General features: G+C 40.7%; 1 protein-coding gene and 1 pseudogene across 1 annotated transcript in view; both read right to left on the reverse strand.

Annotated features, from left to right (window-relative positions):
• LOC137281776 (enolase-phosphatase E1-like) overlaps positions 1-7,772 on the reverse strand; it is a 63,029-nt gene extending 55,257 nt beyond the window's left edge. The window contains exon 1 of the mRNA XM_067813391.1: positions 7,633-7,772. The gene's annotated coding sequence lies outside the window, so the exon portion shown is untranslated. The remainder of the gene's footprint in view (positions 1-7,632) is intronic.
• A 13,574-nt stretch (positions 7,773-21,346) lies between these two features.
• LOC137281095 (uncharacterized) lies at positions 21,347-22,364 on the reverse strand (annotated as a pseudogene).
• Between the last annotated feature and the right edge of the window lie 4,151 nt (positions 22,365-26,515).

Here is a 26,515-nt window from a genome sequence, read left to right on the forward strand (position 1 = left end):
AGGCGGATTATAATCGTTTCATTCATACAGGTTGACTGAAGTGTACGATTCGATATCCATGCTTCAAACAGTTCGAAATTACCATTGAGGTTTTCGGTAAGATAAATACGTTGATCACTGCCCCCCGGCCTCATGGAGCATAGAGAAACATCGGGGTTTCATCAACCCATGACCCCCTTGACTTGGTGACCAGTGAACAACGTATAATGGTACGTTACGTTTTGACGTTCAGACCTTTTTCACGAGACTGTACTGCTGGAACGACGCCAGAACTGAATGATTATTTTCCCTTGGATGATTAACTGCAGAAGCTACAGCTACATGGATAAAATATGATACAGTTTAAAATGCTTCAGTGTTGTAGACTGACACAGTCGGATGTTCAACGCCAAGAAAAGCTCCACCTCAACTGACGGTGTTTTGATGCTTTGATGCTATATATACAACAGTACAGAGAATTCCAGGAGTTCCAAATGTAGCATCACTTTCGTTCCAAAAATGTGTCCTGCAAGTTGATGATGATGAAGCTTTACAGAGCAGCGTGACGTCATATTCTACCATGACGTCACAGTCAATTGAGAATGAATCTCACAGCCACATATTTCAGTGTTTTATACACCCAGGACCAAGTTTGTAAAGGTTTCCGAACTGCAAAAACTGGGTGAATGGTTTGGAATGATAACGTTTATCTCAACCTCCGCAATTTGAATAATTATATTTGAAGTGTGTTGAGATATTATAATTGAAAGTGCACAGGGTCAGTACATTTGAAAGTCAGGTACTATCTAAACACCAAGCTGTAACAAGGTGAGCGAGTACGTGCGTGAGTGCGTGAGTGCGTGAGTGCGTGAGTGTAATAGGGGAGCGATACAGCCCTTCGTTCTGCCGTAGTACAAAGTATATGGGCATGAATCTCCCTTATTCTGATGCTAACATTGTAAACGTATTTAATTCTTAGCTATATGATCAAATTACCTGGTAATATTAAGCCCCAAGGCATATAAGGAAGTGTTGCATATCAATGAACCCTCCATAATTCGATTACCATTGCTTCGGGACCTTTATGTAATGTCACCTCTAAACTGATACATGCGGTGCTGTATTCTCCAGTTCTATTGCGACATATCAGCTGAAGGTTGGGAGGAAGACGGAACGCGATGGTATGGAATATAGATCTGTGAAGCGAGATGATCACTCATGTCTTTCAAGGCAAGAAGAAGAAGAAAAGGAGTGAGTGAGTGAGAGAATTTAGTATAGTTTTACGCCGCCTTTAGCAATATTCCAGTAATATCACGGCGGGAAACAACAGAAAATGGCCTCAAACATTGTATCAACGTGGGGAATCGAACCAGAGCAAACTCCACAACCGAGAAGCAGCCCCATGGTCCAGACAGGAATGCAGAAGATTTCTTCTATTTTTATTTCTCATAAGTGTATAATGTGATGTGTTAAATCTTTTAACACACGTTTATTTAAAGCGTTAACATTTCCGGATAATCATTCCGACACTTACAGGTTTATAAGACCTTTGAATAAATCGACAGAATATAAATCGCTCCTGTATATCGGAATACAGATCTCAACATTTACTCAAAATCGTTTACCAAAATCTCACATTACTGGCTTACAATTAACCCAAAATATACTCAAATATTTCCTTTCATTGTGTTTCATTTGATATAAAGAACTCCTTGCTGCCACCTAAACGTTAAATGGTTAAGTTATGACAGATCGAATGGCAAAATATTCTAGTTGAGGAATGCGCTATAAAGTTCATATTGCCGCAAGGCTTGACCGTGTTTTGATGTCATGAAAACACACCACCCGTGACAATGTGTAATAAAATCGCTAATTAAAAACAACGTATGAAACAATTTATGTGCAAGCACCACTTCAGTAAACGGACCTCTATGCATTTTGTTTGCATTCGCATCTCCATGAGGAGTATCCTGCCAAAGGTCTAATGATTCTGCAATCGCATTTTCATTTCAGGTACTAATTCGCTGGACTGACCAGGTGAAATCTTTCATTGCGTCATTGCCTGGAGATAGAACTCATGTTAAATACACTGCTTGAGTTTGGCATAGACCCAAGCGTACTGAGATGTTAACCATACACCTCCTCTCCGCCGCCAGCGTTGACGCCTTTGCCAGTTAAAAACCCATTAAGGAATTAACTGCTTTCTTTTACATCAGCTTTATGATATATATTTATCTGTCTCTTGTTGTTCTATACAACTGCGCTATTTACGTATGAATCTACTACAGAGAGTGTCACACAGGGTATTTTCATGCTGATCCATTGTTATGTCCTGAATGTAATTTACTATCTGTCCAACGCAGTTAAGGTTGTTTACCTTTTCGTAACCTTTGATCCGGCAGATGCAATGTTTCAAGGAGAACCCAAACCCAAAATGCCAAATCCCAAAAACCTTCGGGGATAAAACGAGTTGAAATGTAAATTTATCATCCAAGAATGTGTTCCGCAGGAGATATCACTTGTGTGAGATCAGACAATATCTCCTAGGAGATATCGTTTTGACAGTAGATTTTGAACAATGCCCTGACAATGCTATGGCGTCATGAACTTGATGAAATCACAATGCTATGACCTCGTTGCACTGCAAATCTAATGCCAGTGCTGTGTTCAGAGATGTACCTCTTTCATTGAAAACTAATAAAGAATGATTTTGGATGATTAATCGAATCTCACCCTCGTGTCTACTGATATCAATTATATCAACACTCGGTGATAAAGGTAAACGTATTTTTTACTTATTCCACTCGTGTTGATATATTTGATATCAGTAGACACTTAGGTGAGATTATCTATTTCTGCAAATTTCAGTCCTGAAAATACAAGGTTCAGCTTTCGACTTTGCTTGCGGCTAGATACCAAATTACGTCGAGACACACAGTATATACTGACAAGAAAGTATATGTCATTTTAGCAAAACCAACCGCTACATAAAGTTTACCGACAAAAGAAAAATCCCGTAGACACACGGTTTTCCAAATTACGTTTTGTCATGTCCCATTAAGCTATAAATGAAATAACATTGGAAGACTTGCTAACCAACCCTATCCAATCTCCAGGAATGATATGCCGTGGAGATTGGACATAAACACGGTGTTTCGAGGCGCTTGTGTTTAATGCCCTGGTTATTGTTGCTGATTTATCACTCGATAAATCCTTGGCTTCATATAAATGTATTTCCACGTTGTCTTATTGTCCCGGCTTTGGGTTAATGCTTTTCTTTCATGGAAGTGTAGTTGACGTGTTGTGCTGTAGGCGAGGGGCAAATTATATGGAGTACACCGCCTCGAGGGACCGCAGGACCACCAGCATCTATTGAGGTATCGATATTCGATAAAATCCGATTCTAACTTGGGTAATAACAGAGGCCAGGATATGTGTTACGATAAACTGACCGCCGTCTTATGCGTCAGCATATACATGTTTCTCCCAAAATTGTAACTGAATAGAATTACGAACATGGATATAAATGGTTCATATTTTGATGATTTAAATTGTATTTTATGAAAACATTCAAAATGAGATTTTAAATGAGTATGTAAGAGCATAATTCTGTATGTGTGCAATGGGAATTATAAAGTGACGTGAATTGGAACTTGCCTCTTCTGGACGATAATTACAAAATGAATTTCTTGAAGCCATTTCAGTTTTATTGATCTATGGGCTTTTTCGATGTTGTTTGAAACTTGTGGAATTGGGAGTAGAAGGGCGTCAATTCCCTTGGTGATGTATTCTACATTTACTAGAGTTGAGGAATTGGTTAACAGGATCAAGTTCATTTCGGAAACCATACCGCTAAGAACTAGAATCTGGTCCGATTTACATAACGGGAGTACGATGACTATCGATCGGGCAACCTAATGCCTAGAGAGTGCTGCTGGTTTGGGTGACAATATTAAGATGATATTTCTGGTGTTAACAAAGCCGGTATGGTTAGATTGCATTTCTGATTATCAACCATGGTGCGATATAGCTTCCATAAAGTCTTTTTGTTTCTAACAACGGTGCAATGTGGTATCAATAACGTTTTCTAGCCACTCACAATCATCTGATATGGGTTTGATAAACTTCCAATTAATCGTTAAAGAAAAATTAGTTTATTATCGTATTGGCCAAATTGGAAGAGTGTGTTGTCGCGCTTCCCGCACGCTCTATTACGACATTGATTGATTGAGTGAGTGAGGTGGGATTTACGTCCCTTCAGACATATCACAGGGGACACCCGAGATGGTACCCATACGTGGAATCAAACCCAACCATTCGGTCTCAAGACATTGGAAAACAATTTCCTAACCAGCACTATGCATAACACAATGTCTGAATTGGTCTTGAAGAGAAATTCATGAAATAATATGAATAAAATTTAAAGACTTGTATTATACTATGAGAAATTTACACATAGCTGTTTTAAACCATTATATGTGTTGTTGGAGGCTCGGCGTTGTCCAAATGCACGTCTTTGTAAATCGAAGCAGGGTACAATAAAGTACTATACGTATTCACATGGTGTTGGCGATAAAATGGAGAAAGCATTTTCCAAGACATCAGTTGAATCATGGTCTCGTGTCACAAATGTATGCTGGAAACGTCAGAGAGAAAGCTGAATCAACGTTCGACCATATCAATGTGGCTTAAAATGAAAGAAAGAGATGTTGACGGTCACAAATAGATGTCTGGACAATAATACATCAGTACACGGGTACTCATAGCCAAGCTATCTTTATGAGACATACGACGGCAAGTAATCAACTGAGTCGTGGTCAGACAAAACAGATAATTCAGTGATGGACTAGACGTCTAAACAGGCCAGTGATGGACCGGACAATCCAGCGATGGACAGGACAACCAAGTAATGGATTGCATAATGCAGTAATGAACTAGACCGTTCACGGATGGATTAGACAATCCAGAGATGGACTAGACAATCCAGGGATGGACTAGACAATTCAGTGACAGACCAGACAATCCAGGTTCACGACAATGTCAATACTACCTTTGTTGAAACTGAAAGCAGAGTCTAAATTTCGAGCGATGCATGCGTTTAGTGCAGAAATTCTGCTATTCGATAATACTGAGTAACACTCATTAGAAAATCTTGTTTGCAACGCAGGCTAGGTTGGTGAAGTGGTAGATGGCGACGTACCAGGGGTGAGAAGGTCGCAAATAGAAAGGTCAACGGGTTTTAGGGTTATTCCCAGCTCATTAGCGACTCCGTACCATAATGGATTCCAATGTTGGATGATTACTTTCACGCACACTGTCAAAATAGACGTCACTAGCGCCGATCACGCGGACCCAAGTACACGGAGCCAGGTGTGATGTCATAATTGCTTGCTCTTTCCAAACATTTAAGTTGAAACAGACTGGAGTAGGCGGTAATATACGCCAAGTTTGACAAGTGAAGTGTTGTATTACACTTCATTGAAAATTCTACCGAGACCATGGCGACTCGAACACATTGTAATATTAAGTCTTACAAACCTCAAGAAGTCTTACAAGCCTCAAGTACAGAGAAAGGTCTGGGGTCGATCCATTCGTTAAAAGACAGTTGAAAGAAAAGGTACTTGATGTTACCCTGCCTGTGACATAGCAATGAATTTGTAAACAAGAACCTTTTGCTTCTGGGTAAATATCCCGTCTCTGGCTTGCGTAACACGTGGGTACGTCAGTGATTTTAGTTTTTTGCCGCTTTTAGCAATATTCCAACATTATCACGGCGGGGGACACCAGTGATGGGCTTTACACACTAAAGCCATGCTTGTAATCGACCCAAAAGAAAGCTCTACCCACCAGAACACGTGAAGATCCAGGGTAGAATACGCCGTCAGCAACTCATGCTTGCCATAAAAGGCGACCCTGATGTCGTTAAAGGCGACTAACGGGATCGAGTGGTTAGGCTCGCTGACTTGGTTGACACGTTATCGGTTCCCAATTGCGCAGATCGAAGCTCATGCTGTTGATCGCGAGATTTTCTGGCCAAGACCCGATTATTTACAGATCGTTGCCATATAGCTGGAATATTGCTGAGTGCGGCGTAAAACTAAACTAACTCACCCTCTTTACCCACTAGGCTACCACAGCCTACAGTAAGGCATCATACTTGGCCATTACTCGCGTCGTTTAATATGTGAAACAATTTTGAAACTGACATTTTATCTTTTATCGTATTTTATCTCATAAATTAGTTCTAAGGATGCAAAACCTCGAAAAAGGCTACCTATGTTTATATACATGTATGGTGTTTTGATATATTTCCCAGCAGATGTAAATGTGTGTTCTGTATATGCAAGGTTGCCTTTTGAAAAATCAAAATCTGTACATACTCGTTCAATCATGTATGGAGACAGTAAAAAACAATAAGGAACAAAAATGGGTGAGAACACCCTATCGTTAATATACACTTCCAAGCCGCATACACCTCGACCAACACACTGAAATTCTATTAGTATGGACACTCAATAATCCGTACATTAGTGTTCGTATTAGCGAGGGTGAACTTTAAGATAAGGCTTATGGCAGTGATATTGACAATTAGCAAATATTAAATAACTTAATAAGGTAATTATGAATCTGATCGGTTCTATTCCTATTTGAACAAGTTAATTTCTGAATTAGAAATATACCAGATGTCCTTTTTAACGATGATTCCTGAATACACGGACGCCATGTTATATTAACTAGAATCCTAGCTACAGTCTCAGGTAGATCAGTACAAACAGGTAGGAATAGAAACGTGAAAGGAAACAGTGTCAATAGGTAATAATGAAAGCAACGTGATGTTAAACTGTCATATATACAAATGCCACTGAAGTCGTTTGGAAAATCGCATCAATCAGACTTCGAGACAAGGCAATTGATGATGTTGAGCCACAGAAGCTCTACGTCTTTGAAGAACCATGAAGTTACATCCTTTTTCAACGAATTATTGGATGAAAGTATTTTCGGTTCAGCCATACAACATTGAAAAAAAACCCTGAAATGCAGTTTCATTTTAAAACGTTTTTAGCACGTTCACAATCCACCGACCTTGTAACAACAGACAAGAAGATTACAGGTTCGAATTTCTTAACAAATCCGTACTTCATTTTGAAATAGGTGATTGAGGTGTTTTCTTTCTTTATATATTTCTTTATCTAGCCACAATCAGCATTGGGATATGGTGTATGATGTTTTCGGTTCAAATAATTAATTACTCACAATGAGTTCAAATTTCTGAATTGATCAACTCTATGTTATACAGTATTATTACACCCATATAGAGAACAGTGTTGGTAAACATACCTTAATAAACACGTAAGCATGCCATGAGTCTTTAACATTCTTAATAAGCAAGAAATGCATTTAATACACACATATTAATATAGGAGTCATGTTTAATATATACATAAAACATATATGACTGACCACAAGAGAAAAACAAACATCAAGTTATAAGCCTCAACGAGTCCATACCTTGTCCATGCAGGCTGACCAAGATGTGTCTGTTGAATGTCAACTTGACAATTGTACAAACAGACATCTCGATGGCCAGACCAGATGCTAAAGGACATGAAGCATGGTTGTAGTGTGGAATATAACAAAATGGTCAAAACTTACCAGGTAGCAAGTTATCCCAATATGTTAAGTCCCCGTATCGCTGCCGTGCTGGCAGCAAGGCAGGCAGTAGGCAATGGCGGCAGATCCAGCTCTCAGCTTAAATCCAGCACCGACTATCGATCTGCCCATGATGTCAGATCCACAAGCCAACACGGTGATGCCAAGCCGCACCGTCGCGTGCTGTATTGATTCTGTTGCTATGGCGACGTGCGGAAGCTTGTGATTTTAGTCATATGACTTGCGCAGGTTCGTGCAGGATGGAAAGTAACGTTACATGTCAAGATACCCCGAAAACACTCCCACCCGTTTCATAAATATTTTAAAATTCTTCAAGTCTTTGTGGCTATTTATATGAGCTGTTTGGCGATGCCATTTTGGATTATTAGATTTGCTTTTACATGTGGGTAAGGTAGATTCGGTGTTTATATTTATGGTGACAATACATGCGAATATAAGTGTTATTATCCTTATCTACTGCTCTGACATTATTGTATAATGGATGCAAGCAATAAAAGTGGGTTTTGTTTCTGTTCGAGATCGAGATTATCATACGTCATGTTGGGCGTTCGCACTGGAAGTGATCTCGCTAATGGAAGCATAGAGTGCCAGATACCGTTACATCATAGCTTGTTAAAGCGCTGATCGAAGACATTGTTGCCAAAAACAGAACGTACGAAAATCGAACTGTGCACTGTACGTACGACCGTACAGCCAGACAGTCATTCAGGCCGACCGACATGCAGACAGTCAGACGTGCAGACTGGGAGACATTTCTTTTTTGGGGGTCGGTTTGGTATTTAACAACACATTCAGCAATATTCCAGCTTTATGACTGTAAATAGCCGAGTCTGGACCAGACATGCCAGTGGTCATGAGCATCATGCTGTATACCATCACACCATTAGAATCCATTTTAAAGCAATGCAGTTCGGAATGCCGTCAGTATTCATGATATAGCCTGAGGTAATCTGCCCTCGGTACACGGGGTTGTATGATGTTTAACGCCACGTTCAGTAAAGGTGACCAGCTGTAAATAATTGAGTCTGGACCAGACAATCCAGTGACCAACACCACAAGCATCGATCTACAAAACTGGGATGTGATGATATGTGTTAACCAAGTCTTGACCATCCCCTTAGTCGGCTTTCGGTGAGGACCAGTTGGTGAAGACCAATTCTAACGCGGTTCTCAAAGGTATATAAATGGGCAGACAAACTGACGGAAAAAGTGTTGAAAGGTCAGGCAAACGTACGCTTTTTAAGGATTAGATTGGCCAACTTAATGTTCATGTAAAGCCAGAAGTCATGTAGGTTTGGAGGGCCAACTAACTCTGATCGTAAAAGGAGCAGGATTCGAACCCAGTGTGAGTGACTGCGTACATTTAGGTTTACGCCGCTTTCAGAAATATCCCAGATATAACACGGCGGGATCACCAAGACGAATGTGATGGTATGGAATATGGAGGTATGAAACGACATGGCCACTTATGTCCCTCAGTAAGATTTAAGCCGCGTTTAGCAATATTCTAGAAATTGACACTTGAAGTTGAAATCCTCGGGCTCATCGTGAATAGCGAACGCTTTGCCCACTAGGCTACACCATCAGCCCTCAAACCCAGGTAACAGCGATAAGAAATATCAACGTTTGTGTCATATGAATAATTTTCACGAAAATACGGTACCCAATGTCTGTGGACATAATAATTCCTGGCCATCGATTGTAAGTCAGCATGATGTCATTTTAGTTGTTTCTACATACAGTATGTGGGGGACAAGATTTCCGTAGAGCGTGGTTTCTATTAGCCTTAAGAAAGCAAAGTTTACACAAGGTTTTCAATCAAGGAGGCTTTCGAAAAGATTTCAAAAGTACTGGATTGTCATGGCGAAGAATTCGCACAGCTGTTCAAGGTTTTGTGTATAGCCCGGTGACTCCATGTAATGCCTTCATAAATACTGTCACTATTACACCTATCAAGAAGAGGAGAAGAAACATACACTTTATTACCCAAACGGGAATTTTCTCTGTGTCAGGGCACACATATAAATATGATAAATAACATAAATAAAGCATCGTTTCAGACAGGTACATATACTGCAAAATACACATACTAGTATTAAAAATGTATAGGTAAAACAATTGTGATTAATATAGCAACAACTATGTAGATATACATGTAAAGATTGTTTGAAAAACCGTCACCAGACAGGATGAAATCAAAATAAGTTAAATCACTAAACAAATGGCTGTTGTGAAAAATAAACGAACGATAATTACAAACGTTATCCAAAAGCTACCAGGCGCAAATCAGTGAATGTTAGGTGCCAAAATACAGCTTTAAAACACATGAAACTTACATCCATCGAATTCTTGTTCATATCTTTTTGATATGTTTTTATGAAAAAAGTTAATATGCTTCCTTTCTTTCCGTGAGTATATGCGAGGCTTAGAACTTGTACTCTTCATCCAGGAAGATGTTGTCGTATGTTGTCTGATGATAACATGACTTGATCACATCTCCAGCTGAGCATTATCTGCTTTCAAAGGACGAGGTAGAGGTCATGCTGTCTTCATCCCTGGAACCTGTGGGTAATGATAAAGTACATCTTCGGTCTGATGACTTCATCTGCTGAGGCGATAGACATGCTTAGTTATGGCCTGCCATTACAATATCACATACAGAGAATGAATTATTTCCTTTTACACTGAGTTCCTTGTTATTGATCTGCCCGAAATATATCTTCATTGAATGCGAAATACATCTTGACCAAAATACACCCGAAGTAGCGTTCGAAATACCTGCCTGTAAGACCGCCCGGGATGGGGTATTTTCAACACGGACTGCCAGATTCTCAAATTCGGCTGCCCGACGGTCAGGTTAAAATTTAAAACCTGCCCTGTGTTCTAGTTGAAATACTTGTGAGTTTCATACCCTGCCTGAAGTGAATGAGATTTATTTATTACCGGAATACATCTGCATTGAACACGAAATAGATCTTGCCCGAACTACACCTGTTTAACATCGCCCGAACTACACCTGTTTAACATCGCCCGAACTACACCTGATTAACATTGCCCGAACTACACCTGTTTAACATCGCCCGAAATACACCTGTTTAACATCGCCCGAAATACACCTGTTTAACATCGCCCGAACTACACCTGTTTAACATCGCCCGAACTACACCTGTTTAACATCGCCCGAAATACATCTGCATTGAACATGTTGCATTGTTAATGAAGGTTCAAACTGACTCTCACTGTAAAGCCAAGGACGGAAATATACTCACAAACGTATTAATGTATCGGCGCTAGAAAATACACCACAACATACAATAAAGACGATTGCTGAAATGTCTTTTGTGAACAGATTCATTACGGGTTTTTTATGCAGCTTCCCTTTGCGTATTCAGAAAACAAGGATAATTGCATCACCATGAGAAAGACGCATGTGATGTGCGTGGTTAGGTTCTGAATGCCCGATTCGGCATGGGTCAAGATAAGCCGCTCACAGATAATAAGGCATACAATTTACCAGAATGGGTGTCTCGGAGTCACGTGTGGCCTTCATTCGGCATTGAAAGAATGGTAATCCAGGGCTGGCAGCTGATTTGGAGTGACCAGAATCAGGACAGTGATGACGTATGTATGTATGTATGTATGTATGTATGTATGTATGTATGTATGTATGTATGTATGTATGTATGTATGTATGTATGTATGTATGTATGTATGTATGTATGTATGTATGTATGTATGTATGTATGTATGTAGGTAGGTAGGTAGGTAGGTAGGTAGGTAGGTATGTGTGTGTGTGTGTATGTATGTAGGTAGGTATGTAGGCATGTGTGTATGTGTGTGTGCGTGCGTGCGTGCTTGCGTGCGTGCGTGTATAGTCTAAAAACCCGTTTGGATTATTCTGCGACCGACAATGTCTCGACCATGCTGTATCGCATTGATTCCTGACACGTCAAGGCTGAACTGCTACAGATTCTTGACATAAGAAATCACCAACAGCATGTGCACGAGTGAGTGAGTTAATATTTAACGTCACATCGGCAATATCTCAGTCATTTCGTGACGAGAACATTCAACAATGAAAAAGATCATATGTACGTTATAAAAACCTGTCAACGAAGGACAGTAAAGCAACTAGAATATCACAATTTCAATTAAAACTAGCATGGAAAGTTAAAACTAATATCACTATTTAGACAATACAATATAAAAAACATACTATAGATCGCCTCATAAGCACAATGTGGGTTTGCATTGTGTTCAGTAGGTGGTCACAATAATACATGAACGCAATTTTAATATGTATATAAGTGTATTTACATGAGAGTTAAATCATTAGTGTTGCCATACAAATTAAATGTACATATACGTTGTTATCTCTGGGATTTTGTTACCATGATATCCCCATCAGTGCTCAGAGCTTTTGTGCTCCCTTTGGCAGACAATTGTAGTCCCAATGCAAGAAGGATTAATTTCGTCCCATTCACTTTTGAGTTATGATTACTGCGATGTTACTGGAGTCTTCCAAAATCTCGCTTCTACGCTCCAAGTATATTCTTTGAGATTTATCTTTTTAAAATGAATCCTAACATACATCATGTCGACGCCCGAACAAAACGTCAGATTCATGTTTGTCTCACCACACATCACCGTCAATATTGTGCCATATGTGGTACTTTTTGTGCTTATCATATGTCCCTACGGATATGAGACAGCTCAATTCGACATGGACTTTACCGAGGATAATAAAATGATTAACAGTGAAGGGATAAAGACTGCTAATGTATTTAACTATTTCCGTAATTTCCCAGTATGGATCCTGCAGCTATTTAGTTCAAAGACTCCCGGCCAATATAATTATCAAAGCAATGGCACACTAGCGACAGGTCTTTGTCCTGTATTCTGTATTGGAGACTATATAGAACACAAATCATGCTCGCCAAAGAAACTCTCTTTGATCGTGTTCTGTCCTTGATTATTTGACATTATATTGCTCTCATACCTGCGACACACGTGTTTTCATTATTACTTAACATCACAGCACAATCTTGTATTTTGACATCACACAGTAACCAAACCTGGATTAGTAAGAAGCATACTGGTTCTTTGGAACATCCATTCCTGTAACATAAACGCAACATGCTATTCGCGTCTGAGAAGCTAAAGTATATGCGGTTACAGCGTTTATTCGCGGTGCCTGTCACAAGAGTTGTGGTGTGACTCATCACTACTTCTCCATGGTGAGTTCTGAGTATAACATGCCTCCACGACCTAATCACTATCACGTCATGACAGTGGTCATAGTTCCTGTGTAGTGCATTGTATCTCATCAGTATGTTGTTATGGTGAGTTCCGGGTATAACATGTCACCACTAACTCATCTCTATCGCGTCATCGTTTTGTAATGTAGCATGTTGCCACTACCTCATCACTATCTGGTCATGCTGAGTTCTGGGTGAAATATGTCTCAATTAGCTCATCACTATCTCGTTATGGTGAGTTCTGGGTATAACAAGTCTCCAAAACCTAATTCCTATCTCATCATGCTGAGTCCTGGGTGTAACAGGTCTCTACTAGCGTATTGTATCTCGTTATGGTGAGTTCTGGGTATAACAAGTCTCCACAACCTTATTCCTATCTCATCATGCTGAGTCCTGGGTATGACAGGTCTCCACTAGTGTATTGTATCTCGTCATGGCGAGTTCTGGGTATAACGAGTCTCCACAACCTTATTCCTATCTCTTCATGCTGAGTCCTGGGTATGACAGGTCTCCACTAGCGTATTGTATCTCGTCATGGCGATTTCTGGGAATATCTCCACTACCTGATCACCATCTGATAATGATAAGTTCTTGGTATAACATGTCCCCACTACCTCATCGCTATCTCATCGTGGTGAGATCTGGGTATAACATGTCGCAACTACCTCATCACTATCTCATCATGGTGAGCCCTGGGTATAACAAGTCTCCACTACACCATCACTCGTCATGGTGAGTTCTGGGTATAACAAGTATCCATTTCCACATCACTATCTCATCATGGTGAGCCCTGGGTATAACAAGTCTCCACTACATCATCACTCGTCGTGGTGAGTTCTGGATATAACAAGTATCCATTTCCACATCACTATCTCATCATGGTGAGCCCTGGGTATAACGAGTCTCCACTACATCATCACTCGTCGTGGTGAGTTCTGGATATAACAAGTATCCATTTCCACATCACTATCTCATCATGGTGAGCCCTGGGTATAACAAGTCTCCACTACATCATCACTCGTCGTGGTGAGTTCTGGATATAACAAGTATCCATTTCCACATCACTATCTCATCATGGTGAGCCCTGGGTATAACAAGTCTCCACTACATCATCACTCGTCGTGGTGAGTTCTGGATATAACAAGTATCCATTTCCACATCACTATCTCATCATGGTGAGCCCTGGGTATAACGAGTCTCCACTACATCATCACTCGTCATGGTGAGTTCTGGATATAACAAGTATCCATTTCCACATCACTATCTCATCATGGTGAGCCCTGGGTAAAACGAGTCTCCACTACATCATCACTCGTCATGGTGAGTTCTGGATATAACAAGTATCCATTTCCACATCACTATCTCATCATGGTGAGCCCTGGGTATAACGAGTCTCCACTACATCATCACTCGCCATAGTGAGTTCTGGATATAAGTCGCCATAGGTATTGAAATTCCCCAATGCCTCATTATCTTATTATTGTGAATCAGAGGTATAAAAAATCTCTGTTTCCCAAAGTCATTTCTGACGATTCAAAAAGGACTGGCTCTTCATACCGTAACCTCTGCATCACTTTTTTCCAAGGACGATTCCACAGGGCGATCGCTTCGCTACGACAGTCGTAAGACTATGCGGAAGTACAGGACTTGCGATCATCCTTTCTCCACGATCCCAGAACGCCTCCTGTTCGAAGCTCCCTTAGCGTAATTAAATGTTAATGTATGACACTTAATGGCACCTAATGGCACTTACGGGTATCTTAGCGCTAAGAGAACTTCGAAAACCTAGGCCGACATTTTCGACGCTTCCTTAGCGTTAAGTCATAAGTTACTGTTAATGTATGACACTTACGACTATCGTGATAGTGATAGTTATGTTTGGTCAGAATATTCAGACTTTTGAGTGACAGTTATTATGGGTCGCACAGTAATAGTGTTTTAGTGGCAAGCCTTTAAGGTAGCGCTTTTGAGTTACCTCCCTTTGGTGTATTTTGACTTGCCGATCGCAATGCTTCGATATTTCGTTGCATGCCCAAGAAACAGTGACTGTGTATATAAGGTGTTGATGACACACACGGGCTTTACTGGAGTTGTCATCATTAGGCCTATTCTACATCTATCTATCTCTCCGACTGATTGTCAGCATTGACCTTCAGCCAACAACGCCGTGTTATATTCAGTATAACTGTTTCTCACAGAAAGTGTTAGACTTGTCTGTGTTATAATTTGTTGTTTCTGAAGGGATTTCTTACACCTTTTAAATTATTCATCGTAACAGTAACATTAAGAGAGCTTCGAAAATCTAGACCCTTGTGTTTACGTTGACGACGACATAGGTTACGTAAGCTGTTTACGGCATATCTTGATGATGAAAGGGAGTGGACGTTGAAGAGAAACCTTTGATGTATGGACTTGAAACCTTCACAGGGAACCTTTACAGGTACGTGTTGATTGATCATCCAAGTCAAGGTGAGACAAGACCTTTAGTCTTGATCTTAATGGCTGACATAAATCTTTGTGTACCATTAAGTCCGTCCAGTTCGCAGCAATGGAAAGTAACGTGATGGCAATTGTATAATGAGCATAGGTTAATTGACTAAGGTAGTGATGTGACCTTTACTTCGCTTCCGGCAAAAAGGTACACTCACTCACTCACTCACTGTTACAGTGTGTACCTTATAAAAAAAACCCCACCTGTTACCATTTCGGTTACCATTTCGGTTACCACTTCGGTTTTGCTTTGGTCAGTACTAGACTTTCAAACGGGTAGCGGGCGGCGGGATGGCCTCGTGGTTAAACCATACGCTCTTCTCGCTGAAGTTCAGAGTTCGATTCCCGAAATGGCGATACTTTGTTAAGTCGATTTCTGGTGTCCCCAGTCGTGATGTTGCTGGAATACTGCAGAAAAAGGCGCAAAACTAAACTCACTCACACTCAGACGTATGGACATTCTCACCCTGTTGCCCGTGACGAACGAAATTCTGAACCACTACCCAGCTGGGCGCCAGGCTCGTGATCCAGAGAGCTTGAGGAGTCGGGGTCGGAGTCCACCTGTGACCATGTGTAAAATCCTTGGAGTCATCTTCACAACCTTCAGACTCCTTCACAACCCCTAGTGTACAGTACACAACCCTGTCCACTTAAAAGAACCCACGAATCCGTTGGTATATGACCAGATGGTGGCCACATGAGTATGTGCAAACACCCTGTTGCGGGTACAGCAACATGCAGCTAACTTGGACAAAGTACTTTGACTATGTGTCCCAGTCCACCCAGCTGTGAATGGTTACCGCCTAAGGATAAGAAAACAATACTTCGGTAGCTGGAAGGGTTGTATACTACCCAGTGAGTTGAGATTGATAATATGATGCGTCGTTGAGACTCACATCCGATCATCGAGGGAAAATACCAGCGTCTTGAGCACGTACGAAGTGCCCGAATACAAATAAGTGCGCTTCTATAAACATCCTATAAACAGTGATAACGTCGCCCTCAAAGGATATGTACTGGCTACCTGTTATCAAAGCAGCGATCGGTATCAGTTCAGTTAGAATGAGGCGTTGCAGCCCGTAAACCATGGACAAGAGATACCAGTGGTTGATAACATGATCAACACACCACCTGTCCTAGAACCCGTCCACCCGATTCCCATTTTCGTTTTGGCCAGTATATCACTATGGTTGGTTTACACCAATCAAATTGTCCACACCTTGCTATCTGGACGGCTTTAATTCTACAGTGGGCCATAAACTATATTACATTGAATAAGAAATGTGATTCCGCCATTCATAAACCTAGGGCTGCACATCATGTGATCATTTCAAACGTGAATTAAGACATCTTTCTAAGAGGATCACAAATCCAATCGGTCTTGCGCAAAATGGAAAACATCAAACTTTGATGTGTTTGCCGTGAGAAAACTTTCGGGCCCACAGCTGACTGAACACAGCCTGTCAAACCTGGGACACTTTTATGGCTGTGCACGGAGAAAGCTAGCACGATTATGGGGGCAACATACTTCAAAGTTTTTCATCCTGTGTTTTCACAAACGAATCCCATATACGTTGTTTGTCTATAAAACCACAAAATAAATAAACAACTCCTAGTAAACAGGATATTTAGACGCATATTTCAGAACAAAAAAATTACCAGCAAAGGTGAAATTACCCGTAAGCGTGATTTAGATCCATGTAATTCACCCATAATTTGTTTACGTGGACTCTTTCTTTTTCTCCTCCCTATAGTTAATTGTGATTTGTTGTCATGGAAATATATCTACGCATATAGCCATGCTTTACGATAGTAAACCTGTGGTTGCTCTGGACGTTGTGCAAAATGACTGTATGCGCTGTATGAATTCAAGTGCGGGTAAGTACACAGTGGAAGCTGTCAAAACCGGCATCCGTCCAATCCGGCAACTTGTCGACAATGGCATAAAATCTCAGTCCAGTCTGCGGCTTTTACATTATCGCCAGCTCTACATTTCGGCACATTGTCTAAACCGGATTAATTCTTCAGTTCCAATGAGTGCCGGTTTATACAGCTTCCACTGTACTTTAAATAATATGTACAAAGTCATACTTAGTCTATATTATAAACGTGTAGACATCAACTTTGAGTGCCTGCTGCCTCCAGTGGAAGTTGTTTCAGTTTTCAGAGTTCCTTTGTGATTTTATGCACGCTTAAAACAATTTTCAAAGAAGGTTGTGTGTTATCGGAAAAGATGTGAGAAGTAGGAGTGAAAGGAATTTTGAAGGTGTTAGTCCGAGATACCCGTTGCTCCGAGATCCTGGTATTCCGTTAGTCAAGACTGTGTTTGTACGGACCTTGTTTGTTACAACTGAGTTTGCCGGACCCAATGATATCTTATCCTTCATATAAATTGTTTGGAACATTTGAGTCCAGGCGTAATAGATGCTGATCCGTTTAGTTCGGAGCCTGTTATTCCAGTTCAACTTCGTGACTAAGTGTCATTAATCCTCCGTCGACTATCATTTCGTTGATTCGTCAAAGCTGGGGGCCCGAGTGTTGAGCGATAGAGTAAGTGAATGAGTGAGTTAGTTTACATTTTCGGCGCGCTCAGCAATATTCCAGCTATATGGCGCCAGTCTGTAAATGATCGAGTCTTGACCAGTCAATCCAGAGATCAGCATCATAAGGATCACTGTACGCAATTGGGAACCGATGACATGTGTGAACGAAGTCAGTGAGTCTGACCACCCGATCCCGACAAGCATGGGTTACTGAAGACGAAATATCACTTGGATCTTCACGGGTACGATAGCGAGAAGTAGAATCAGATCTTACTGCGTGTGTCCAAGACGTGGGCTGAGATCGGCACACAACGACTTGACACAGCTGTATGAGAAAATGGAGTATTTCAACTTTCCCATAATTCTTTCCCTTCATGTCAAGTCATATTCTAACATGTCCAGCCTTTGACATTTCCATCGTTTGAGACACATCCGAGCGAGTGTCATGTTGTTCATCAAGTTTACAGCGACCAAGCTGTTATAACCAGTTTATGACAAACAAATGGACGGAATTTCAACAACTGACGCTTCAATGACACATGTCATGCTGCATGTCCTATGCAATTTCCACATGTTTATTCGTAACACGCTTTCCTGATTTTTTTCAAAGGAAGTGCTTACTAAACTTTATTTACGCTGCAGTCAGCAATATTACATATGGCAGCTGTCTGTAAATCATCGAGTCTCGACACCACAATTCATTGATCAACAGCGTGAGGATCGATCTATGCAACTGGGATACGATGACGGGTCTAAACCAATTAAGCCAGTCTGACCACCCGATCCGTCCATAATATCCTCTTCACACCTGAAGCGGAAGGAGCAGGAATGCTGTCGGAATGGAAATTTCTGGAGATTCCTTGCAATTCTAACTGAATTTTAAAACTTCTTACTGCATTCAGAATGCATTCCATCTATATATTCGATTTTACGTCAATTCTTGTAACATGCCCGAATGTTTTGAACATGTTCAAAACTTTCGAGGTACATTCGAAGTGGAAAAATTATCGAACAGCATTTAGGGTGCATTTGAACTGCGTACGAAGTATTCTTACTGCATTCCATCTGCATTCTAAATATTCTGCACATATTCGAATATCCTATTAGAACTGGAATGTACCTCAAATACATCCCGAATACAGCTCGAATGTACCTCAAATACATCCCGAATACAGCTGGAATGTACTTCAAATACATCCCGACTACAGCTGGAATGTACCTCAAATACATCCCGAATACAGCTCGAATGTACCTCAAATACATCCCGAATACAGCTCGAATGTAACTCAAATACATCCCGAATACAGCTGGAATGTACTTCAAATACATCCCGACTACAGCTGGAATGTACCTCAAATACATCCCGACTACAGCTGGAATGTACCTCAAATACATCCCGACTACAGCTGGAATGTACTTGAAATACATCCCGACTACAGCTGGAATGTACCTCAAATACATCCCGAATACAGCTCGAATGTACCTCAAATACATCCCGACTACAGCTCGAATGTACCTCAAATACATCCCGAATACAGCTCGAATGTACCTCAAATACATCCCGACTACAGCTCGAATGTACCTCAAATACATCCCGAATGCAGTCAGAACGTCCCGGATGCTCTTCAAATGAGCCTTGGCGTCATCAGAACATCGCTGAATCGCCTTAAGACGTGACAACCTGTCGCGGAAACGTCAGATAGCATTTCGGATTTGCATTCTAACTAAGCTTGAAAAAAATGTATATTTTGACATTCTTTCACGAATGCGGTTCGAAGTTTGGAAATATATTCTTCTGGATGGTTCTCCTTGATTCCTGTCGTGAATCAAGTGTGAAGGACCCTTTAGTCGACTCTTTCGACAAGCACAAAGAAGATCAATTCTAACCAGGATCGTCATGGGAAACGCTCATCTTTTGATATTTTATAGTCAAGATTGTAATTGTAAATATTGATTTTTATGGGTGTTGAAGGGATCTTTCCCTCTTATTTTCATACTTCTTTGTAAATATAGTAGACCTCTGTTGGATTCTGTTTCAGAGTGTACCGCTTGGCGTTTTCTTCGACAGGCTGTTACGATAAGGTTCAACGTGAATCTATTTGGGAATATATGTTATCGTAATGCGCGTGATCAATGTGAACTAAATGACAGACAAATGAAAGGTGAACAAATTTGCAAATTTCTATATGACAAGCCTCTCATATGCCTATCAGTTATTTGGAACACGTGTAACTAACTCATTTTGGAAACATATTTTACATACACTGCTGTTAAGGCAGTTTTCTAGATCGAAAGACCAAGGTGATAGAGGGTAGGCTCAGCGAGATCATGTACACTGACGGTACAGAGTTTTAAGACATTGCTCAATAATAATGAATAATGACCGTTTATAACGCGTCTTTTCCACACACGTGCGCTTAACGGCTTAACGCAAGCTGCGTTACCCGTCCCATACTAGGTGACATGAACAAACTAACTTGCCTAAGGTAAGACCTGTTACATGTGCTTCGTTGTGGGGCAGGACCGAAGTCCTTCACACTTTCAGAAGCTACTAAACAATGGCTGTCCGCACGCATCTTTTCAACGGATTTGTGACCTGAGTTCATGCATAGGACCATAACATACGTGTGGTGGCGAGTGGGCTTCAATAAAACCTTCTTCTTTGAACTGTTTGAACACTGACTTATTCTTGGGTTCAGTAATTGATTGGCAGTCCGATACATACAAGTTCAGAGTGCTAGTTTGAAACATTGTTTCAATTTTGTAGGTTGGAGTACTGACGGAGATCATGGTGGAACCCTTTTGAAAAAGCTGTATATTCGCAAGTCATCTTTACAGTTTTCGGATGGGGATAGCCTAGTAGTTAATACTGTTGTTACGACAACAGCCATGGGAAGATAATTCCGAGTTGTTACGACAGCCGCCATGGTTTGTTTAACCATGTGGTTACAAAGGGTGAAAGTCACTTCTGGTGTTCTCCAGCCGTGGGGTAGCTGGAATATTGCTAATAGTAGCGTGAAACCTCACTCACTCACTCACTCACTCACTCACTCACTCACTCACTCACTCACTCACTCACTCACTCACTCACTCACTCACTCACTCACTCACTCACTCACTCACTCACTCACTCACTCACTCACTCACTCACTCACCCACCCACCCACCCACCCACCCACTCACTCACTCACTCACTCACTTTGGATAAGATGAAGGCATATTTCACAAGCTATCTTTGTAGTTGCTTTCGTCATCAGCACATTCAGCATCACCCTTTCCATTACGAATTTGAAGCCTAGTCTGTGTAAATAATCTTCAAATGTGTGTCAGTGTGTTCCAGTGTGTCATGGATCACATACTACGTCACAAGATGCTACCCGTCATCTGTAACACTTTCATCAGTCCTCACTGAATCCTTAGTTCCTCAGCTTCTATCCGTGGTTCCTGATCGACACCATGCCTAGATACCAGGACCTTCACCACAACCACCAGCGCGATGACGGCCAAGAAGCAAATGACGTCGTCAATAAACGACAAGTACAGATACCACATCATGGACACCTCCTGCATCAGGTAGCCTAGCAACAGGGGATTCAACATCCCCTGTCAAAGTCCGGCTACCATGATAATAGAAGTCACCATACCAGTAACCTTCATTATGTCATTCTGCACGAAGCAAATCCCAGTTGGGAAGATAATTCCGAGTCCAACAGCAACAACAATGATGCAAACCATGAAGCCAGAATCACTGTCCACAACCACGCTTAGCCACAATGCTGCCAAGGTCAGAGTCACCGTGGCGTTGCAGATAAAGAGGAGCTTTGCCGCAGCCAGGAATCGGATGATGAACACTCCCAGGAGCCTAGCTGCAGCTACAGCTGCCCAGAGCCCGGGTGCCAGCTGCGCCGTTCTGTCTTTACTCCAACCTCGTTCAGAAACACAGAACACCATTAACTAACCAATTATGACCATGCCACAAGCACAATGGAAGAAGTTCACCAAAGCTAGCAGTGAAAACACCAGACCGAACAGCCATCTTGGACGGACACGAGGGTTCCGGTGATCGTCCTTGGAATCAGAGGTCATCGTTCCCCTATTTAGACACGACTCTAAGTAGATACGAATACCAGACATCAGGAAAAGTATTCCAGCAATTAAGTAAACAAACTGTACACGGGTCTTTTGTTGAACGCAATCACTAGAATGCGATTGAAGTTGAATACCTCAAGTACAGGTTGTCTGACTCAGTGTCATTTGACTCTGATATTGTTTCTGTCATAACGAACTGGTGGCATGTTGTGTTGATGGCGCCTCTTTCCGACAAGAAGGGTTCCCCTGTAAGGGGAGAAATGATAGTTCCAATTGCGAAGGAAAATTGAAGAAATTGCATTTAAATCTTGCCTTCAATACCCCATGTGCTCATTAAGTCCGTGTTTCCACCTGGAACAGAGGAAGAAAGTGAGAGAGTAAATGACTGGAGGAAGAGACAGGCAATCCCTCCAATTTAGTTGATCCTGTCAGTTTGCTAAATTCCTCAAACATTGGGACGTGCTTTATTCTGAAGGATCAAATTTCATCGAATCCGGGAAGCTAACACCTGACCTTTGGATACAACTATTACCAAGGAATATAACTGTGCACACTTAATTGCGACATGCTAATTTATTAAGCCAAATATCCAATACAAAACATATCAATATTTAAATCTTTGAGACAGCATAACACAAAATAAAAACTATTAATGTGACATGTTAAAATGTTGAAGCAAACAATAATAATATTATTATAACATTTTAACCTCTGAGACACAATAATATTGAAATGGACAGTTTAAATGTATACTAAAATTTTCATGAGCTCAAATGTAAACAAAGCTCTTCCTTTTGCGATGTTTTAAGTACCCGTGTGCAAAAAAGCTACCCACAAACTAACTGTTAAAAAACCTTCGTTGAAATTCTACACCGACTATCACTAATTATATATAGATGATCCGTATTCTAATACGGTTGTCACAATGCAGAAAACTTAAAGGGGCACTGATGCGGAGCGAATAATGTTTCTCACCAACGGTCTAATTACGGAACCAAACTGCAAATTGGTCAGCGCCCGCTCCTTCGACCGTGACGGACAAAGGAACTGGGCTCCTGTCCATATTAGCAGAATTTCTTCACCCAAAAGAGTCAGGAGGCCGGATGCCCATCATATGCCATTATTTAAAAATATCCATGGTATTCCTTGTATGATCGTAACAAAATATCCCAGCAATGTAGTTTTTTTCGGATGCTTGGATGGTACTCAATTTGATCCTATTTCTGTGTTTTTAACCTCGATATTTAATCATGTTACATGAAAATATGATGCTTGGATGGTATAGTTACTCAATTTGATCCCATTTCTCTGTTTTTAACCTCGATATTTAATCATGCTACATGAACATATGATGTCTACAGGAAGGTAGCAAGCCATTTGTTTCACTCCGGAAGATTGCAAAACTTCATATTTAGGTAATTTTGAGTGTTGGTTCAGCTGTGATAGCAAATATCATACGTAAAGTTTGGTAGCTATGGCAGCTACAGTGGTTTATTATTTATGATAATAAAAACACACAGTTGATTTATTTGAATTCGTAAACAATAAACGACGACTTTGCCTTTGGTGGAGAAATCTGAAAAATTTCTTACGTAAAAAAAACCCCCTTATTTCACCTATTTACCCAAGTACACAGTTAATGCCTGTATGTATTACTTATGTAACGAAATTCCGTTGGTAATAACTATCCTCAAAACAGTTTCGGCCCATAAGTGTTTTCAGGCTGCATGCGACACAGAGATTACAGCTTCCTTGCTGTAACTCGCGTTTGATGGTGTAAACCTACACGTGTTATTTGTCATCATTCTCTGGATGGTCAATTAATGAATTTATAACAGGTATAATTAGTAGTAACACCACTCAGGTTACTCAACAAAGGTTCCCATTTGGCATTTCTCATGTCTGGAGTAAATACTCAACATTATAAATTAAAGTCTGTAATGACAAATGTATTGTATGTTATGTAATATGTGCATGTAAGTGATGCAAGAGGGTTTATCAGCTGAGTTACAAAAACAAACATCGATCAAAGGATTAGCCGATAACGTACTGATTGATTAATTACTTTTGTCAAAAGGTAGTGTGTGTAGATGACTACACCCTATCGTAAAGTGCGATTGTAAAAACAACATCCTCCCTTCAAAGAATTAACCACCCTTGCGTTGATTGATTGATTGCTCATTATTCGTTAACTAAATTACTTAGAATAGCGGACATCATACAATTAGTTGCCAGGTGTGCTATCTTTGGTGACCAGTGAGAGGTTTATCAGGTTTTCACCAACGAAAGACGTGAAACGATGTGTTACTTTTTCGCAAATTAGACAGTTGTGTAAGACACGCGACACAGAGCAGGATTATTTACCAGCTGCAGATGAATGGAATACGATTTCATTTGCGTGGATATTGATGGATACATTCCTGAACAAGGTAGTAGCCTGACAGCCTGTAGTTGCTATGAAATTAGTCTGTTTTACATTCATTATTTGCATTTTGTTTTAATTTATTTGTTGTAGCATTCCGCAGAATCGATATGACAGAAAACACACACTAGATCGCGTATGTGTGTGAAATAGGACCCACATTGGCAATCTATACAATGTATAAATGTTGCTGTTATGTTAGAAATTTACTATGAGTATAAGCAGACCGTGTGTTCTTTTATTAATTTTCAAAATCATACAAATATGACAATAAACTAATTAGGGTTATGAGACAAAATATAGAGACGTACATTGGCTTCGATATTTTCCCGTCCTAATAGTTTTTTTACCATTTCTACCACTGGCAGATGATTAAACTTCAAAGTGTTTCATTTGTTTTCATAATACATTTGTAATGAAGTAAAAATGACTTCACCTCAGTTGATCTGTCTATAATTAAACCATCAGTTGCACATACGGACTGCGCAGCAGAGGTCACGAACCAGTCACGAATTCTGGGATATCATCCGGGTACTCACTGGAGAAAAACAATAACAAAAGTTTACACCAGTCCACGGAAATTGCTCCGCATCAGTGCCCCTTTAAGGGGTTTAATCACGACAATCCGAATGCATGGTCACAGTCACTTACAGGACGCAACGAATTGTATTAACAACTGTTCATTATATCAAACGTGATTGTTGGGGCTGTGTGCAGAAAGAATGGACACTAACGTTATCTGGTGATATGGGGTTCATTGTGATACCATGTCGGTGCCAAGTGGGAAGACGTGTGCATTAGTTGTGCAGTTGTTTGAAGTAACCTGTCCCCACATGTCACCCCTAATGTACAGCTGTCTGCATTCTCAATACTTATGCCAGGTTCGCTTTACCCATGGGCATCAGATGCTTAGTGTAATGTTTGACCAATATGATGACGGGGAGAATGAAGAGGTGGATGAAGTGGGCAATGATTAATACGACGACGATGATAATGATGATGATGAGGAGGAGGAGGAGATTTGGAGAGAAAGACGATGACTATTATGACGACGACGATGAAAATGATGGTGATGACGATGATGACGATGATGATGATGATGATGATGATGATGATGATGATGATGATGATGATGATGACAACGATGGCGACAAGGATAGGAGATCATGACGAGGAGAGCGTTTATGATGATGATGTTGGTGATAGTGTCGATTATGATGACAACGACGATGATGATGATATTGCCCACTCACACAGCGCCTTATGGCACATGCAACCATTTCTTGACGCGTACAATTAAGGTTCCTGTTCTGTCAATAACCTCAAGTAAAACACAGGGCTTGTATATATGGAAAAATTATGACGCTTCACGAACGGGTTACTGCTAAGTCGTGCTACAGATAAACATATGGTACGGCACATAGTGCTTGCAGAAGCTCTACAGGTCGAATGTTCTCACAATCTGAAAACGGCTGGACGAACTCCAAGTCTCGCGCGCCAGCTTGCCACGGACAAGACAAGGATCAGCCTGGTCCGAGTACCAGATTTCCGGTGTCAAGCGTATATTCAAGAACCAATTCTGGTTACAAATTGTGCGGCCGCCAAATATGACCTTACTTGAAAGGACCTAGTGTACAACCACGCTTGGCTGTCACGGATGTTGATGGTCAAATAGTTTGCTAATTTGGGGATAGTTCGATAGGAAAATTGGTATTCTTGCAAAGAGTATCGGAATATGTCCGACCACTGTAACAGATCCGCATGATGTCCGTTGTGAAAGGTAATTCGAGATGTCTTCATAGACCTACAGTGACGTAAAGCAGTTGTGCTTTTCAAGGACTTAGTTTGGTAATGAGCACGAAATATAGCCCAATGTCCCATAGGAATGCCTCAGGCATTTAGTTGGAATTTCTCGATTTCTTGGATCTGATCTATTTTTGATTTTCTATCATTAGTTTGCAGAACCTCTCGCGAGATTTGTATACAAATACAACTTTAACATTAATATGCATCAAATGTTGCTTAAGACGTGATTTTTAAAACCCGAACCTGGCAGTGAGTGA

The sequence above is a fragment of the Haliotis asinina genome, chromosome 4, assembly GCF_037392515.1.
Source record: "Haliotis asinina isolate JCU_RB_2024 chromosome 4, JCU_Hal_asi_v2, whole genome shotgun sequence".
Classification (NCBI taxonomy): domain Eukaryota; kingdom Metazoa; phylum Mollusca; class Gastropoda; order Lepetellida; family Haliotidae; genus Haliotis; species Haliotis asinina.